Genomic DNA, 19,714 nt, shown 5'->3' with positions numbered 1-19,714 from the left:
GAAACCAGATAAAGATGAAAAACAACCTACATGGATCTCTCTGAGGCTGGTGGAGTGGCTGGAACATAGTTATAATCTTATGGGTATCTCAGGCATACTCTTGCTTGTCCACTGTGTGGGACTCCCCACAGCCTCCCTTTCTCCAGCTGTTACCTATGACCATATCAATGCTAAGAACTCAGATCCAGACCAGCCAGAAGCTTACTATGCTTCAGGAGCAGAAATATCTACCCAAAATGTGCACACTGAAGAAGAATAGTAAGGTTAAACAATCTCCATCATCACTCTCAAACTTCTCAAGAGCCTTGCAGATTCCATGGGAAGACCATACCCTTTCAAGAATTTGAAACTCGGGTCCTACCTCCTCATTTTCTCACTCCTCTGGAAGTTTATAGCCACTTATCTTCACTTCTATTCTTTCTCTGAGTATCATTAACTGCCTTGTGCTATTAATACCATTTATATACGAATTTGTCAAAATGTTTGTAACTCCAAATATAAGTTCCTTGGGGTCAAAGACCTTGTTTTGAATGTCTGAATTCTTCATTTAGTTTTCATTATCCGGTTAATTTTTTTTTCCACATGCAAGTTGGTAAGGTAATATTTGCAAAGACAGACATTAACCAATGGGGAATACATGTACTGGGTGTGATTCAGATTTCTGGAAGATCAGTCCAGGAAGACATAATACACTGAGACACGCAGGAGACTGAGTAAGAAAGAAGGGAACTGTGATGCTTAGATATATCATTGAAAGAATTCACTACATTGTAGATTCCTACTACAGTCCTATGATGTAGATGTAGTTTTCCCAGATAGGAAATGTAAGCCTCAGAAAGGTTAAGTAACAAGTTGGATGACACAATATTACCAATTGATGCTAACAGATTTCAAATAAATGTCTTTATATTACATTTGATTGACTTTAAAAAAGAAATCCTCAAACTCTCACTTAAAAGAAGCCACTTTGGATATTTCTGGTCTTTCGGATCCTCAGGGAAGAAAAGGGATTTTTACAGAGCAAGATACTAATGTCTGAGAAGGGATAATCGTTGCCATATTTCCTTCTCTGGTGGAAGTCAACCCTAAAAAGTAGCACAGGAAAAGACAGCAGTAAATATTCAGGCAAGATTTGAATATCAACTGGTAGTCCCAGGTCCACGTTTTATGGAATCTTGGTCAAGAACAGAGTTCTCATTAGATGTCTCCCCAAACACAAGTATCATGAGCTTTTCCTCCAAAAGAAGAAATTGGTATCAAAATACTTGAGAGGTCCTGCATGTGAAGGTTCAGAATGGACTTGGAGAAGTTCTGTAACTTAATAATCAAGGAAAAATTAAAAACTGTTTAACTTTGCAAAACCTCATGTTTCCTAAGCACAAATGATCATAGCTCCTGTGTATTTCGTTACTACATTACCAAGCCAAATATGTGGAGCTAAATTCCACTGATGTGAACAGTGATCTTGAGGCAAGTACATAGAATTTCAAGGCAAGCAAGGAACAGCTTAAGAATCTGGGCTCAGGAGTTATGGACCCTACAACAAGAAAATCCTAAGAAGGAAATTAGATAGGGTAAGCACTAGATTGGATATATTTAAATCATTCATACAGGGACCTGGTTTTGCTTCATTAAGTATAATGAGTAAAGGTAGAAGTTAAAGCATCAGTTGGTTTTGTTGACTATTTTTATTATTCAATTTTAAGTGAGTGAAGCATTTTAGCTCTATTTGTTTTCAAAGAGTACATTTCAAAAAATTCAGCTTTGGTAATCCCCTCAGTACTTTAATTCAGTAAAGTTTCCATCATGGGACCATTCTTGTTTCTTCATCTTTCTCCTTCCTCTTCCTCTTCTTAATCTTCTCCCCACTCCCACCCCCAACCGCACAATTTAGGTCTGTTTTACGTCTAGAAGAACGGGCTTAATTTTTCTCAATGCTAATTAAAGTAAAATTCACTACTCCTTCCATTCTCTGTATATTTTTCATTGTCTTTTTATTTCCTGAAAGATTTCCCATTGTGATGGTGCTAAGAACTTGGACAAATTTTTTGTGAGATTAAAAAAAGACCTGAATTCTATCTCCCATAATTACAAGATAGAAGACCCTGAGAAAGTGACTTAATATCTTTTAATTCCATTTCCTTTTTCTGTTAAATGGACTTAATAGTGCCTACCTTATAAGTAAAGTTTTTGAAATACATTATGTACATTTTAATATTTATCTTATATGTAGACAAAACGTAAAGTTCCAAGCATAGTCCCTGGCATAGTTAGTAAGTGCCTAATTCTTCCCTCAGAACATAAGAAGACTGTTAAGCACACTAAATTCTTTTGCTGTTTGTTTATAACCACTTACTCAAGTAAGTTTAAGAAAATGGAAGCTCTATTTGATGATTCAGGGGACTTCAAGGAACTCAAAAAGAATTATGGCCCAGCTCAATGTAAATAAAAGATAGTTATCAGGCAGCTACTTTGTCTGTCTCTATGTCTCATGATTTCAGCTCAGATTCCCAGCAGAATATGTTGCATAAAGTACTCATTCCTTTAGTTCACTTCCCTTCTTTGACTGAAGTCTACTGAGATTCACCACGACATAAGCCAAGGTTGTTATCTATGCAACATGTTATCACTGGGGCATCTGTGTGGCTTAGTCCATTAAGCATCTGATTCTTGGCTTCAGCTCAGGTCATGATCTCCTGGTTCATGGGTTTGAGCCCCGGGTCAGACTCTGCGCTGGTAGTGGGGAGCCTGCTTGGGATTCTCTCTCTCTTCCTCTGCCCTCTCCCCTACTTGTGCTCTTTCTCTTTCTCTCTCCTTCTCTCTCTACCCTTCCCCCACTCACGTGCTCTCTTTCAAAAGTAAATAAATTAAAAAATTTTTTTTCAAAAAAATACAACAAAATGTCACCATTTTATCCCAGTTCACTATGATAAGCCAATAAACTAGAGCAATAATTTTTGTGGATTTTACCTGAGATTTCAGTCTATAAGTGGAAGGGAAAATCATGGGCTGTAGGTAAATATCTCCGTTGGCAGATACAAACGGTTAATTCCAAAGAAGAAACAGATATTTCATATCATCTTTCATTCTTCAAGAAAATTTAAAGTTCTCTCCACTCTTTTTAAAAACTCTGGGGATTTTCTTTTTATTTACACGGGGGATTGCCAGTATTTAGAGATCTGAATAGAGTGCCTCTGTAACAAAAATAACAATCACAATATCTGGAGACATGTGACTTTTGTCTATCGTTAATGAAGGTTATCAGGTTGAAGAATATAAGTGGGGCGATCAGAAGAAAAGAAGCGTAGTATAAGATGAATTGATTACTATCAATCAATAAACCTTCTTTCCTTCTTAAGCTCTTCATCCCATGACCCCCCACCATGCTTTCTTGTCATGGTCCACAAAGCATATTTAACAAGGACATGGATGCAGTGATCCAGTTAACTTAGCCAAAGTCCCCTATTCTTACATTTTAATCCTTGCTCAGCCATTCTATTTCCAGGTGACCTCTGGCATTTTTGGAAAGGGGATTATAGTGCTGCTGTATTAAAGAACTGCTAATTCCTCTTTTAAAAGAAGTTTGAAACCAGAAGGAAGATAAATACTTGGCTGTAATAGGCTTGATTCTAATTTTTCTTCCACAGATTGACATTTGGTAACAACCTGAATTAAGAGTATAATTAGAGAAATGTAAAAATATTATGCCAGGTTTTGTTTCAGCTCTTTACATCCTAACTCAACACTTACTGAACATCTACTATATGTGAAGGCACTATTTTAAGCTTTAGCAATAAAAAGATCGGTTTACATCTCCAAGCTGTCAACTTATTTAAGGTCTGTGAAAGGCCTCAGACAGTAAACCAACGATGGCGATTGACATAGGAGACCATATACATAAAACTGTCAAGATATAGAACTTACAGAAAGGATTTGGGGCAAGGAGGGAGGGTAGAGACAATGGCAAGAAGAAGAACCAAGATTTAGAAAACAAATAAGAATTTGCCAGATAAAGGTATTGGAGCCAAAGCAGTGGGTGGGAAGTGAGGGTGCCTTTAGGTCTTCCAGAGCAGAAAAGAACACATTTAAAGAAACTGCCAAGGAAGAAAGGCAGGGAACGTACTTGGCAGAGTGGCAGGTTGTGAATGAATAAAAACAGAGGCAGGGGACAGATCACAAAGGGCCTTATAAATTACTTTTTAGAGGATGAACTTAGATCAGAAGCCAGTTGAAAGAAAGGAGTCAGAGGGGACGTTAGCATCAAATATTTCCGAGAGTATAAGAAGAGGGGAGAGAAGCATGAGACAGAAAGAGAACATCAATTTTTAAGACTAGGAGAATGAAGGAGTCTTGAAATTTTGAAAATGAAGGAGTTGAAAATTTTCTTGCATGACAGCCTCTATCTGTGAAAAGTTGAAAATTTTCTTGCATGAGAGCCTCTGTCTGTGAAAGGCTCTTCTATGGGAATGACTCTTAGCTGAAAGTATTCCTATACTTCTATTTCTTTCAAGTGATGGTGCTTTTTAAAATTTATACAATGTTTCATTGGTAAGTAAGTTCTCAGCCAACTGTCTCCAGGGAGTCTGTCCCTTCTGTAGAAAAAATTATGGATCTCTTATTGGTTGATCTGCTCTGGAACAGTGAAGTTGATAATTATTTTATGAAATAAGATTGATAGGTTGAAAAATCTGGCAAAAAAAATCAAAGATACTTTGTTCTCTCCATCATTTTCCTACTTTGAAAAATGTGGAGTTCAGATCTAAGAGTCTAGGGTTTTAAATTACTATACTCATGATCTAGTGTTGCTAATGGGAGATGATACGGGAAGAAAGGCCATTCCTGGTGTTTAGAGTTAGACACATCTTTCTTCAGAGGCTGAGAGAAGAAACGAGAATCCCCAAAGACTTGCCATTTTACCAGTAAGCCTTTCTGTCTAACCCTCAGACATGCAATCCTGAGGGTTATCCATGTTTGGATAACCAAAATCCATGCTGTTTCAGGGTGGTATTTCAGGTGCATGCATTCATTATTGGTCAAGTTCCCCTGCTCTAGGAGCACCTCAGGTATGTGACTGATTCCTCGTCCCCATTTCCTGCTGAAAAAGGAGAGAGACTCTATTTCCAGGTAATTTCAACTGATTCCATTTTTAATTTCAACTACCAGTTGATTAACTATCATCCTTTCTCAAAAAATAGAATTTGGGATTCTGACATTGGTCCAATTTGTAGAACAATTTGTTCTACATTTTTTAAAAAAAAATGTGTAATTAGGGACTGCAGTTAACGTGAGAGAGAACTGTATAAAGATAGTACATCCATAAATAAAGGAGCACTTTTATTTATGAACATGCACGTTAAATACTATGATTTAAACTAAGTCCTCTGTATTAGCATACAAGGGTAACCAAATACTGACCTTATCTTCTTTTCCTGGAGACTTGTTTTTGCGTGCATGATTGAAGTGTGGTTTCCACCATAATTGTTCACATTCCAGACCAAGGTAAGAGGCAAACAAATTTGAAGTGGACAGCAAACGATTTCCTTTTAAATACATGATGTTGAAGCTGTAGTCATCTCCCCCACTTACTGGTGAGAATGAAGGACACGACCACACCCAGCTGCAAGGGAGTTTGGGAAATGTACCTTATCCATGCTTTTGCTTTCTGTGGCTTCAGCTACCCGCCCCCCCCCCCCCCAGTCAATGGTGGTCCGAAAGCACATTGTCCTCCTTCCATCAAGTCATCAGAAGGTCAGTAGTGGCCTAACGCTAAGTCACAGTGCCTACATCATTTGCCTCACTTCATCTCATCGTGTAGGCATTGTATCACCTCACATCGTCACAAGCAGAAGAATGAGTACAGGACAGTAAGATACTTAGAGAGAGAGAGAGACCACATTCACATAACTTTTATTACAGTATATCGCTATAATTATTCTGTTAGGAGTTATTATTTGTTAATCTCTTGCTGTGCCTAATTCATAAATTAAACTATCATAGGTATGTATGTCTAGAAAAAAACATAATATACATAGGGCTCAGTGTTGTCTGTGGTCTCAGGCATCCACTGAGGTCTTAGAACATATCTTCTGTGGATAAGGTGGTGGTTGGGGGCAGAGGGAGGACAACTGTAGTCTTCAGGCAGTATAACACATACTCTATTAAAGTCTCTAACTACTGAAGAGCAGAATATATTTGCCAGGGGGAGCCTCCTAGACATTTTTACAACATGGAAGACAATCTGATGTTTAAAAAATAGGAGTAAAAGGGAATATCTGGAAGGATGGCATTTGGATCAAAAGAATTACGCTGGGAACACACAGACTCTGTTCAAAAAACAAGTGAAGTATATGATTGGAGCAAAGAGATCACAGGCAAAAATTGTCAAGGAAGTTTGGAGAGGAACAGACTCTTCTCTGAGGACACGGATCATGAGTCTTGCTCATTATTTTATCCCCAGGATGCAGCCATGTATCTGGCACCAAGTAAGTGTACGTTCAATACGGTATTTTTAAATCGAATCTACCCATGGCAAAGAGATGCAGGAATACTAGGATAACTGTGCCAGCCACTAGGCACATGTGATGGAGGCAGAACAAAGCACACCTTGCTGCTCTGAGCCTACAGTCTAGCCAGGGGCGAGTAGAGCATAAGCAAATGACAATATAAACAAATTCATAATTACAAACTCTGTGAACAGTGCCATGAAGTTAAAATAGAGGGGAATATGAGGAGTGCAAAAGGTCCCTGGTCTAGATGGGAGAATAGGAGAGTCTTCCTTAGGAGAGGAGACTTTGAGCTGAAATGCAAAGTGGGATGATGACAGAACCACGGGAGGGAAGTGCAGAAGAAAAGGCATTGGCTGGAGTCTGGAAAAGCAGTCCAGCATTTCCTACAGCTTGTGGAATGGGGATTTTTAGTTTCTTTATTTATGTCCTTGTTTTCTGCTCTTCCAAACTGTAAAGTAAGTACAATGACGACGCATAGTAGTGTGAAAATTAATTACGAGGAAATCTCACTTAAAATGGAGTTAGAAAGCCAGCAGGGGGAGCTCTCACACCCTACCACTTGGTTGCAGACCCAACAGGAAGAGACCTACCTTGTAACCAGCCACTGACTTACCACCCCAGCAGGAGGAAGAAAGATTTTCCTCCTCGCCCAGCAACAGTCCAGCTAGTGAGAGCCAGTCACAACTAAGCCAATGAGAGGCCAGTATACTTTGAACTGCCAGTTTACATCAATGGACTTTTTTGCTTATAACAGTCTTTCCAACATCCCCCTTTCCTCTATAAAAGAGCATTCCTCTCCTTTTGTTCCCTAGACTCGCCTAGGGTTCTGCCATAGCTTGCTCTTCTTGGATTGTAACTCCCTGTTTCCTAATAAACTCATTTCTTTTGCTGATAAAATAACTGGTAGTTTTATTTTTAAGGTTAACAGTAGGTACTTAAGAATGACAGTTTTATTGCATTAATTCTAAGGACATTGTCAATTATATCACACAATGGCTTCTTTACATAGACCTCGATGAGAAATTTCTCTGAGTCTTCAGGTCTCAGTGTCAAGGTCAGACGCGTTTCCTTTTGGCAACTAGGATTTTTTTTTTCTTTTTAACTTACAGACTCTATAAATGGGGTCAACTTCATGTGACTGAGGCCCTATCCTCAAAAGTTCCCTTGCTTGGATTTTAATGCTTTTCACTGTTTTGAAATTTTGAAGAATTTTATTTTTAAATTTATATTTTGTACATGAAGTAGCTTGGGACAATGCAGCATGCACTAAGCTTGAAGCTTTAGCTCACGTGCAGCACCCCCCCCCCCCAATGTATTCCTGCCTCCCTGAGATAGGTTCTTGACTTCCCATTGCTTTGCCTTGAGCCCAGCTGACCTCCCCTTCCTAGGCCCACCCAGATACTGCTGCTGCACCCTGCTCCTTTGCACCCCAGGCACTGCCTGGCCTCTCTCTCCCAGGCCGGTGAGCACTATGCACCCAGGGAGGGTTTGTGCAGAAGCCTGGGCCATGGAGAAGGAAGGGGTCAGATGATGTAGACCCTGTGGTGTCTCAGGGTGGGACACGGCAGTGGTGGTCTCTACTGTGATGCTTGGTTCATGTGCTTGGTGGGGCAAACCTCTGTCTCACACCCTGTCTGGGTCCTGATCACACCCTAGCAAAGGATTTTCAGTCCTCTGGGGGATGCCTATTCTTGGTGGGTGGGGGCAGCAGGCTGTGGGAAGAGCAGACTGTTTTTCTTGCCCGCAAAGAGGGCATAGTATATAGGTCTTATGGCTGCAGGAAGGAGGACTCAGCAGCAGGTGGGCAAGTAAGCCAAGTGGGGGTCAGTTGAGGGGTGGGAAACACTCCCAGTGCCTGTTGAGTCTGCTTCACCAGCCAGTATTCCCATGCCCGAGGGAGCGAGCCATTAAATAACAAATAAAAAACACCATGACAGGTCTAGAGTGAGAGCGTGGAAGAAAGGAAAAAGTTTCATGTTTTATTACATTTAATGGCATTTTTCCTGCTTTTTGAATAAGGGGGCCCCACATTTTCATTTTGCACTGGAGCCAGCAAATTATGTAGCTGGCCCTGCCTATAAATCACATACTAAATCATATTTTACTCATTACACTGGCTGCTAGGAAAATCAGAACAAAACTTACAACCAACTTTAGCACAATATCAAAAAGTTTATGGTATACATTTTGAATAGTGAAATAATCTTCGACCTGTCATTTTTTCCTATTTTCTTTGATTTTATTTTTCTTTATCTCTTCATGTACCCAAAGGGAAGAGATCTGATTTTTCATTTATCTTTGAAAATCTTAATCCTTTTTATGCATTCATCTAGGGTAAAAATAATCATTATTTAAATAGCAAGCTAATTGGGTGCTTGGGTGGCTTAGTCGGGTAAACGTCCAACTCTTAATTGTGGCTCAGGTTCCTGGGATCAAGCCGCGCATTGGGATCTGTACTGACAGCATGGGGCCTGCATGGGATTCTTTCTCTCCCTCTCTCTCTTTCTGCCCTTCCCTTGCTTGCTCTCTCTCTCTCTCTCTCTCTCTCTCTCTCAAAATAAATAAATGAACTTTAAAAGGATCTTTTAAAATAAACGAATAACAAGCTAATTGCACACTCTTACAGAACTCAATAAAAGTTTGTTCAATAGGACCTGTGACCACTTCCTTCACATAGGAACTTACCATCATTGTAGCTGGTACTATTTTCATGCGTCCCTCTCGTCACTTTCATCAGACTTGTGAGATATCAACCTTCCTCACATACTACAACATTGAATTATGATGCCATGAATAGAAAATGTGAAGTTCCACCTTTTACCCCAGCATTTCACAGAGCACATGGTTAAGGGAGGTCACCTTATAAATATTGACTCTTACTTTATATATGTAAAAATGGTGGATAAGATACTCTGTCTTTTTAAAAAAATGTCTAAGGATAGTCACTGCTCACTATGATGATTGGTTTTTGATCTCACCCCCCCAACATTTGGACTGCTCACAAGAATAATCCAATCAGTAATTTTTTACTGATCAGCTACGGTATGCAGCTACTAGGTATGGAGAGACTGATGAACAAGGCAGAAGTTACCCCTAGCTGCAAGAGATTTCAGCCCTAGCTGAAAAGACAGTAAACAGTGTCATCACATATCATGATGTGTTATTAAGGAAATAAACAGGATTATACATTACAGGTAAAAGTTGGGAGGAGTCTGGGACCTTCATTTCATAGAGTGATTTGAGAAGGCCTCTGAAAAAAGTGATATTTAAACCAGAGCTTTAAGGAATCTAGGAGGAGCTAGTCATTCAACATGCTAGGAGTATGTAGGTAGAAGAGAAAAAGGAGTAGGGAAAGAGCTGTAAGTATGGCTGAGGCATAGCAAGAAAAGCTGAGAACTGTCCATGATACCCTTGGAGAGTCAGCCAGAAGTTGCCCTTACCTTCTTCCTGCTCTGCCCTCACTCCATCATTAAGGTCATTAAGTAGCTCCCTCTGGTGGTCACCACACGCAAACATCGTCACAGGACAAATCTGCAACCTATGGGAAGAAACATTTCCAAAGACACCAAGGAACAATGTTAACTAGGTGGGTAGGGAGAAAGCCAGCCAGGAAGAAGTACATGCTTAAATAGGTAGTGGTCTCCAACTGGCCCAAGAGGGAGCAAAAGGACAAGGTAAAATCAATTAATGCTGACAAGGGACCCAAAGTATAGATCCAGCTGCTTCTTGATTATCCGAGTAATTACTGCAGTTGATGTTAGCCTTTGACAAATCACAGCTTGATTCCAGTCTGCGACAAGACTTTAAGGTCAAAAGTTGAATTTCTAACTTCTCTATCAGAAATTTCTGAGAAAGGAGGGGACCAGAATAGTTGTGTCTAAAGTACTCTTAGTCAAATTTATGAGATGCAAATTTACCAGACTCTATCGGCCAGCCCCTAGGTCCCCTGCTAAGGGATCCCTCTGCCTGATAGCCCTAAGTAGGTTCTAGATAATTCTAGGCAATTATAAACAATCTTTAACACCCCATGCAAGGGACAGTTATGGCTATTAAAAGTGATAATTATTTTAAAAGGTGTTCTGAAACTCCACACCCGAACAAAACTTTAGGTGTATGACGATAATGATGGCAATGATGATGACAATGGTTGTATAATTCTGCTCCTTTATCCTAGTGGTGGTTTCCTAGAAAAAGCAAACCTGAGTTTTACTGGCAGAAATGATGCGCAGTAGGTGGTTAGCTTTGTGATTGAACCAACATCATCACATCCTTGCTTTAATGTAACCCTATTAAGTAGAAGAAAACCATGTGAGATGGTTTTCCTTTAGTTGGAGGGCAGGGGGTGGTGGAATAAGGCTCCCTGAATGCCCTTTTTAACTCCAGGAACTCAAACCACTCCAGGATTCAAGGGTCTCAAGAACCCAGCCATAGTTTGACATTAAGCAAAGTTTTGAATGATTCTGAGGGGAGGAAAGGAGAGAGGAGGGATATATTTTGGGGTCAGATAAATCAAAGCACATTTGGCCAGACACTGCCCCCCTTCATTTCCAAGCACATGTGAATTTCCAGGGAAATTGAATCCATGTGTTCCTGATTCATTTACATTTAACTCTTCAAAATGCTTTGTAAGCCCTCCAAGAAGCCTTCAGTGTATCAAGCCAGGATGCTGGGCTTTGTTAGCTATGCAGGCACCTAACATGCTGAATGAATGGGACTAGGTTTTAAAGACAGAGCTAAGGAAGGTCAAACGGTTTGCAAATTTGACTCAACAAATTCCCCTTAATTTCTGGTTCCCAACTACCCGACTTCTGCAACATGGGCACAGAAATAAACATTCCCCTCTGTGGCACCCATCAAGCTGAGAGCTGCTGGCTTGGACACCCACTTTTACACAAACCTAAGCCTCTTTGATGGTCAGACACAGATGAGTTGACATTTGATAGGAGCCTTGTGCCTCCCAGTGTTAGTTTTCTTTTCCCCTGCTCTACTCACTTCCTTTTCTGAAGTGGGAAGGCTGCTGCTGCCACCCCTGAATCCTTGATAAGAATTGACGAGACCCAGGGGAGTGTGGGAAGAGTCTGTGACTTCAGCAGCTTGGCAGAAGTTCCGCGGAGACTTTCTGATCTTCCTCCACATGCTGAAAATCCCTAGAAGTCCTTTGACAGAGAGGAGGTTCAGAAGGGCAGTCTTCCTGTCCTCATTTCTATTGGAAAAAAATCATAAAAATAAAAGAAAAAAATGATGGTAGCCACCAGATTACATCCTCAAAAAAAGCAGACATAATAAAAATGTTGCTCTCTTTGAGCGGCGGAGGAAAGAGAGATCACTTACCCCTCCCCACACATCTGAAATGCAGTCATAAGTAGACACACCCAATCTAGATTGCACAAAGGTTTTGGCAAAATCCTACGCTGCCTCCTTTATGTGATAATAGCTCAGACGCCTAACTCACAAACAAGGCAGGTTTCTACAAAAGAAATTGCCAGAGCTCACATGCGAGTATCATTTTCAAGGTATCTCCTCCTACCTTTCACTTGTGTTGTTTCCCCATCTTCAGTAAGTTCTGCTGTATACACGCTGAGAGTGTCTAGCCTCAGTCCAACAAAATCTTTGTTAATAGGTTAAACCCTGTTATAAGCTTGCAGAGCAATTTGCCATTTGCTTGTGTGATTACGTCAATAATCCCCGCTGGTGTTTTGTCTTATCCTGGCACCACTTGCTCCTGCCACCATATACATGTTCAAAAATATTTACTGAAAGGACTCACCGAGGCTTCATGTATGCCAGTCAGGGTACGCTAAATTCCCTTTGGTGCTCACAGTAACTGTTGGGGGTGTAAGCTCTTAGGATGCCCATTTTTATAGATGATGAAATGGAAATTTAGAAACATACACATGACCATAAGAGGTCAGAGAGTTAATAAGAGATAGAATTAGGATTCAAGGGTAGGTTTGTCACAGTCTAGTAACCTCTGGTCTTGTAAGACCCATTCAAGCTAGGCTTAGTGAATATGGACTTCACTCTCAATAAATGAATTTCAATTCACACCACAAAAGGAAGTACCTAAGATCTGTGAAAGCTGCCTCACTAATTGGCAGAAAAATACCTTTTGGTCCTCTTTGTCTGGCACATATTCCGTGAATTCCCCTCTGGAGCCAGCCCACATCGTTTACTTACTTTTTTGAGTGTACCAATATATGTTACTTAATGCATATACTCATTACCTGCATGCCTATAGTTTGTCTAAATTTTGATCCAAGATTCTAAACTCTGAAAGCTGAACATACACAATGACTATAAAATTTAAGAGCCCTAAACAGCTGATAACAACTTTCTTATCTTTGATTTTAGCTTGCTTTTTCTCTGCCTTGTGAAATAGCTCCTTGAGACCCACAGCCTTGCGACGTTCCCTTCAACATGTTCATTGTCCGCTAGTTTAGGTAAGGGCAGTGAAGTGATTTGGAAGCAAATCCGGGACTTCAAGACACCTAAGAAATTTTGTAATCCTCAGTAAACATTCCAATTTGAAGCATTTGTTCATTTTGAAGCTTATTTATTTTTGAGAGAGAGAGAGAGAGAGAGAGAGAGCATGAGCCGGAGAGGGGCAGAGAGAGAAGAGAGACTCCCTGACGAGGGGCTCCATCTCATGAACCATAACAAGAAGTCGGACGCTTAACTGACTGCGCCACCCAGGCGTCCACTAATTTGAAGCATTTCAACCTCAAGTTAACCAAGTATATGCTTCTGTGTGCGTTGTGTGTGTAAAATTGGTTCTGCAAACTGTAAAGCACTGTGCAAATGTTAGTTGCGGTTAAGGAGAAAAGAATCACACTGCTGGTGAAGTCTGCCACATGACTTCTCCTTTTATTGCTTTGGGTCTGTCTACTCATTCTTCGGGATTCTGAGCTTTACAGAAAACACCAGAATGGTTCTTTTCCTGAAACCCATTAGGAGTACAGACAAGACCACCTTCAGGCAACACTTTAAAAACTCAGTGAAGAATTACAATCCGTAAAGGGATTTAAGAACACCATGGCGTGATCGACCTGACAAGATAAGTTTTGAAGCAGAGAATTAGATTTGAAAACATCTCTGAAGCTTTTCCAACAAAGATTGTTATCTCTCAGTGGAGGCATTTCACAATCGAGTGCAAAAAATATTAATGTTCTGAACTGTTCTATAGCAGTGCTTCTCAAATTTTAATGTGTTTCATGAATCACCAGAAGATCTTGTTGAAATCCAGATTCCACTATATGAGGTCCAAGCTGGGGCCTAAGACTCTGCATTTGATCAAGATTTCTATTTCCGGAGATGATATTGGCACATGGGCCACAGTTTGAACAGTAAGGTTCTGGAGAATGGTGCAGTATCGCTTTTAGACGTGAGAATTAGGAACCAGACTCAGAGTCTAGACTGTGTGGCTTGGGGTTCTACCTCGGCCACTCACTATGTGATCTTGGTCAAAGATGTTTACTTCTCTTTGTCTTCTCCACATATGAGAATGAAGAAAATATTAGTACTTACTTCATAGGCTGTTGGGGTCAATTATATAACATATTTTTGCAACCATGCAGTTGGCATCATACCTTACACATAGTAAACATGGAGTAAATCTAAGCTAATTATTACTACTCTCAATTGTGTCCACAGAGAATGCTGCCTTTTGATACAATCCCTTCTTCAATATTCAAAAGAAAAGTGTATTTTCTCATCTAAAATACAAAACTCATGACAATATTTAAAATAGTTTTTAAGTTTATGTATTTATTTTGAGAGAGATAGAGCGAGCAGGAGAGGAGCAGAGAGAGAGAGGGAGAGAGAGAATCCCAAGCAGGATTCTGCGCTGAGAGCACAGAGCCCAATGCAGGGTTCAAACTCACTAACTGTGAGATTATGAGCTGAGCCAAACCAAGAGTTGGACGCTTAATCGAAGAACCCACCAGGGGCCCCAACAATTTTTTTTCCAAACAAAAACAGAACATGTGAAAAGATTTTTAAAGTTCCTTGTGGGAAAAATACAGTCAAGTGACAAGCTATGTTTAGTAGGCACATTTATGATAGCCTTTAATGCCTGAGCGTTCTCCAAAGTCTATTTGTGTATTTGTAGTCACTTCTTTATGATCAGTATTCCTTATTCGATCCCATATTCAAATGGAGGTCATTGTGTTCAAAGTCTCAATGGAAATTCTCACCAAAGTAACGCACGAGCTGTATTTGTGATCACATCGTGATCTGCTAGCCGAAATCAATCACAAGAGCCTCTCTCACTTTATTGTACTCTATTCTGACTGGGTGTTTTCTTCTATTACTCAAATAGTGGGAGAGGAGGATCATGCTTTGTTACTGTTCTATCGATTTACTCCCAAATGGAAACAGTCCTTTTGCCTACTTATCGACATTTATTTCAAAGAGAGAGAGAGAGAGAGCCAGAACAGACATGCTCTTAGCCCTCAGGACTAATGCTTTTTAAAGTACTTGCTATGTCCCATGGACTATTTATTCATTTAACATATATTCATGTGTTAACCCATTTCACCCCACAATCCGCCGAGGAAGGACTATTTTTACCCCCATTTCAGAGAAGGGAAAACTGAGTGTCCAGGGTTAGGTAATTTTGCCCAAAGCCTGCCAGCATGAATAGAGAGGACTACAACACAGAGATGGGATTCAGTCTCAGCAGTCTAGATCCAAAGCTCTCATACTTGATCATTATTAGATCAGGTTACCATGTTGCCTAAATCCAGGGCTGGGCCTAAGGTTTGCTGAGTGAGGCACTTACCTCAGAAGCACAATTTAAGGGGACACAAAAAACTCAATAATCAAGACAAATCATATGTTAATGTGATTTTTTAATAAAAAATAATTTTAAAAATCATGATTAATAAACATTATATATATATCTCTTACATATATATATATATATATATATATATATATACATATATATAATTTATTTCGAGAAAGAGCATGAGTGAGGGAGAGGGTTTAAATTTTACCTTTTGAGGATCTGAGGAAGGAGTTAACCTTTTAAATGGTTTACACTTTTGAATTAATATGTACCTAATCATTTATCCAATGTAACAAAGGAGAATTATCTGGCAAACAGTGACCAGCCCAGGTATGCTAAAAAGTTTGAGGCAGTGCTGATCTGTGCCCACCTATAGTTCTGTGGGAGTTTTTTGAGTAAACTTGGGATTGAATTCTCTCACATATACCTTTCAAATCTATGATAATTCTGAGTAACTATTTAAATTAGGAGTAGAAGGAAAATGATTCATTTTTACAGGAATAAAATAGATAAAAAGCTGTATTTGATTATGAGATATCTTTGTGTTCTTAAAAAAAAAATAGAGTCCCTGACCCTTCTAAATGTTTTTCCCTTCTGCCACTATGTAAACATGTCTAGGCCAGACTCCTAGAGGGTAGGAGACCTTACGGAACCAAGTAAGTCATTCCAGCTGAGTCCCTCTTCCTGCCCCTCACCAAACCAACAGGTTCCCAGATGACCTAGATACTGACTTCAGGCACATGAGTCAGCCCAGCCAAGTCCAATGAACACAGCCCAGTTGCTCAAATCATTAGCCAAACAAATGGCCATCATGTTAAGCCATGAAGTTTTGAAGTAGTTTGTTACTACACAGCATTAGCTGATTGATACAGAAAGATTCATGGAAATGTTAGCAGTGACCTATCATGCCAGAGGCAATGGTGATGTTTTCTCAGCTGTGGGAAAACCACTAGCCCCTGACTAATGAAGAGCTGGCTTAGTTGTACCTTCTTACTAGAAAGAGCGAGGGCGTTTTCTAACACACTTCTGGGATCTACTCTAAATCATTGGCAACCTCCTCTTTACAGTCAGTTCCATGCATGTGACTTCCTTGAAATTGCTTAGTCTGATAATCAGATTCTCTTTTCAAGTTGTAAGATGTCCAGTGGGTAGCAGATATCACTTTGAGGATTAACATTTCTCCTTTTTTATAGGCATCCCTAAGCAAAGCATCAACCATAATCCTTGGAAAACCACGCTTTTGGAAGCTCTGGTCTATATACTGGCAACATGGAATTCTTCCCAGCTGGTGGATGGGAGGGTTTCATACTCTACCTTCCTATTTCTTGATGCTCTTTCAAATTGCTTCTACCTTAGCACACACCCCACCCTACAACTCCCTAAAACAAAGGGAGAGGTAAAAGACTTATTTCCAGGAGAAAAAAAAAAAAAAAAAAGGAAAGGCAAATAGCATCTATTGAGTTGGTTATAGACTATACTTTTCCAATCTTATTTAAATCCTAAAACACATATTAAATAGACAAGCATTCTGACTTATGCTCTTGTATCTTTAGCTGAAACTATTGGGTGAGACTATGATGTAAATAATACTTTATTTTTTCTGTTTTACATATGAAGACTAGGCATAAATAGATAAAGTAATTTTATCCACTGCAACAAGACAACTTCTTGAGGAAGGGAAGTTAAGAGATCTTTTGGGGAGAAAATCAGCTCTCATAGAGAATTTGAACTTTAAGTTGAAAGAATATTTATGAAAACTGAAGGTGTCACAAAGTGGAGGATATATTGATATGTTAAAGTTGTTAAAATACAGTTTTAAAGGGAGATTAAGGAAGGTTTATTTTGAATATGGAGTAGTGTAAAAGGGCTAAAAAAAAGGGTGCGTTTTTTCTTTTCTTTCTTCTGTTCCTCCTCCTCTTCTTCTTAATACTATTATTATTAATTTTATGAATCTGAGTCACATTATATGTGTGCCTTTCCAACTCCTACCCCACACCTCTCTCTCTCACTCATAACAGATAAATGGGCAACGGGTCCTGGTTTCACTTCACAATTATGTGCGCTTTCTAAAAAGCTATTATCTCGCAACTTGGCTTTTCCTTTTTTGGTCAGATCCTTTGTTAGAAGAAGGGCAAAGGCAATGAGCAATAAAAGAGCTGAAGTACACCAGAGACATGGAGAAACCACCGAAGACACCACTGGTCCCCGCATAATCAAGAGCTGGTTCTGTGGTCCCCTCCTGCCGCAAAGAGTGAAGACTTTTGCTAATACACACTGGTATCAACTCTAATCATTGACATCCTCCTGTCTGCAGCTGGCTCCACATGTGTGCCTGCCCTGAAAGTGCTCTCACTCACTCATATCCTAGCTCACACGTCTTTAGCCTCCTTTCTTGTTTGGGTAGGTGTTTTCGGTAAGTGCTCTATCCTGTTATTTACAAGAGGGGCCAGTTTCTTGATGTTATTAAATCCCAGTTCCTCTATTAAATCATTTCCCTTAATCCCACACTGCCTTTGTGCTCATAATTGCACTGTACGTTTGTCATAGAAATGCGTAGCCTCGAACTGCGTCTCGTTTTGAAAAACGATGAGAAGGTTGCCACTACAGGCTCCTCCCAGTCTCCACTCCCTGACTTTCTTGTGTTTTCTTCTTCTCCTGTTGAATTCAGTATCGTAGCCACTAAGTGCTTCAGCATATGAATCCCAGCGACACCACCTTTTGACCGTTATCAATTTACTGAGCCTCAATTTGCCTGTCCAAAAAAGTGGGCCTATAATGATGCGTGTGCCTACCTCCCAGAATCACTGTGGGGATCAAACACATTGAAGCAGCGTGGCCCAGTATCTGGCGCATACTAACCTCACAATAAACACCGACTGTCGTTCTCATTATCTTTATTCTAGGTTCATGAATAGGTCACTGTAGTTAATAATTCCCAAGCTTTTGTCAGGACCCAGAGATTCTGACTATTCAGCATCTGTCTTCCGTATGCTTCTGTGTTACCTTCAAACTTTTCCTCTGCCCACATCTATGAAATGATTCATAATAAATGAGGCTTGTAATTATTGACATATTCATATAGATGTCCACAACTCAAATATAGGACTTTTTTGGGGGAGGGCAGGGGGTTTCATGCACCATATGTTCAATTTTTCTCCCAAATGTCTACATCTTGAAAGATGCTACGCCCAAGAGGTAGGGAAGACGTAAGATCTGCGATGTGAAAGAATGTGTGGGGCAGGCCAAGTGCAGTTACAGCCTAGTGACTCCTAAAAGCATCCCACCTGGCTCTTTATTGGAAGGCCATCTTGCAGGTGAGGTGGATGGAATAACAACTGGCAATGAAAACACCAATATTAAAGATGAGAGCTGGTTCTCTGTATTCTAGTCTTTACGTATCTTGTTATACGAGATCAGGGAAGAAGGGGTGGGTAGACGGAAAGTATCCGTGTACACACAGCCGTGAGTGGAACCTGACCGCAAACAGCAAAGCAATAACACAGTCCTTATCTGGCCATATTTCAGACAAGGCTCAAAGGCCTGTTTTGCACAAGAGATGACTAAAAGCAACTTCCACAAATTCAGAAACATTTCTTTCATCATTCTTGTAATTGCTGGGAGTTCAGGCTGTCTAATACGGGCAAGGCTAAAGTTCCCAGGTGACTTATGTGAAAACCGAGGCTTAGTGAGGTTGAATAAATGGCCATGATCATCCTATGAGTGTCAGAGGCAGGGTTAAGTCCAGACATGTTTGAAGCCAGAATCCTGGTTTTTGCTGCTGCAACACAAAGAAAAGTGACAGAGGGCAAGTTGTCTGGTGTGAAGAGAGGAAGAACTGTTTGAGAGAATGGTCTGTGAGGAGACATGTTTATCTAATCAGCTCAGTCACCTTGGTATTTCACAAAGACACATCTGAATCCAGGGCTGAGAGTCCCTCCATTTTCAGCAAACAAGATTATACAAAAAGACACATTTTGCATGGATCCATCCTATCCCATGGTGCAAGGCAAAGGTGGAACATACTGTTTTCTGCGATCCTTTTTAAAAGTTGAAATATTCAAAGAGGACTTTGATTCAGGATAAATTCACTTAACTTTCTTCTACTTTTTACTCTATGGTGCTTGTTACATTTATTCTGTAGAGACGGTAGTATTTCCAATAAATATCTGACAAAATAATCCATCATACAATAGATCATTATAAAATTGAGAATTATATAGCTAATGCCAAAATAGAAGGAAAGAGTAGGGGCTATATCTGATTCTCAATTAGATTCTTACTAGTAATAAATTAAGATTGGTAATAACAATAAAGATGCTGACCATAGAGGGAGAAATAAGGGGGGAGGGAGGCAAAGAGAGAGAAAGAAAAGAGGCTGAAAAAGGCAAAAATGAGTGAAAGAAAGGGAAATTGCAGAGAA

At 39.9% G+C, this 19,714-nt stretch overlaps 1 long non-coding RNA gene across 1 annotated transcript in view; it reads right to left on the bottom strand.

Annotated features, from left to right (window-relative positions):
- LOC131494497 (uncharacterized) overlaps window positions 1–11,704 on the bottom strand; it is a 127,840-nt gene extending 116,136 nt beyond the window's left edge. Inside the window, exons 1-2 of the long non-coding RNA XR_009253436.1 lie at window positions 11,499–11,704; window positions 9,947–10,044 (exon numbers count right to left, since the gene is read on the bottom strand). This is a non-coding gene — a long non-coding RNA (uncharacterized LOC131494497). The remainder of the gene's footprint in view (window positions 1–9,946; window positions 10,045–11,498) is intronic.
- Window positions 11,705–19,714: the final 8,010 nt, after the last annotated feature.

The sequence above is a fragment of the Neofelis nebulosa genome, chromosome 14, assembly GCF_028018385.1.
Source record: "Neofelis nebulosa isolate mNeoNeb1 chromosome 14, mNeoNeb1.pri, whole genome shotgun sequence".
NCBI classification, from domain to species: Eukaryota; Metazoa; Chordata; class Mammalia; order Carnivora; family Felidae; genus Neofelis; species Neofelis nebulosa.
This window is presented reverse-complemented; position numbering and strand designations above follow the sequence as displayed.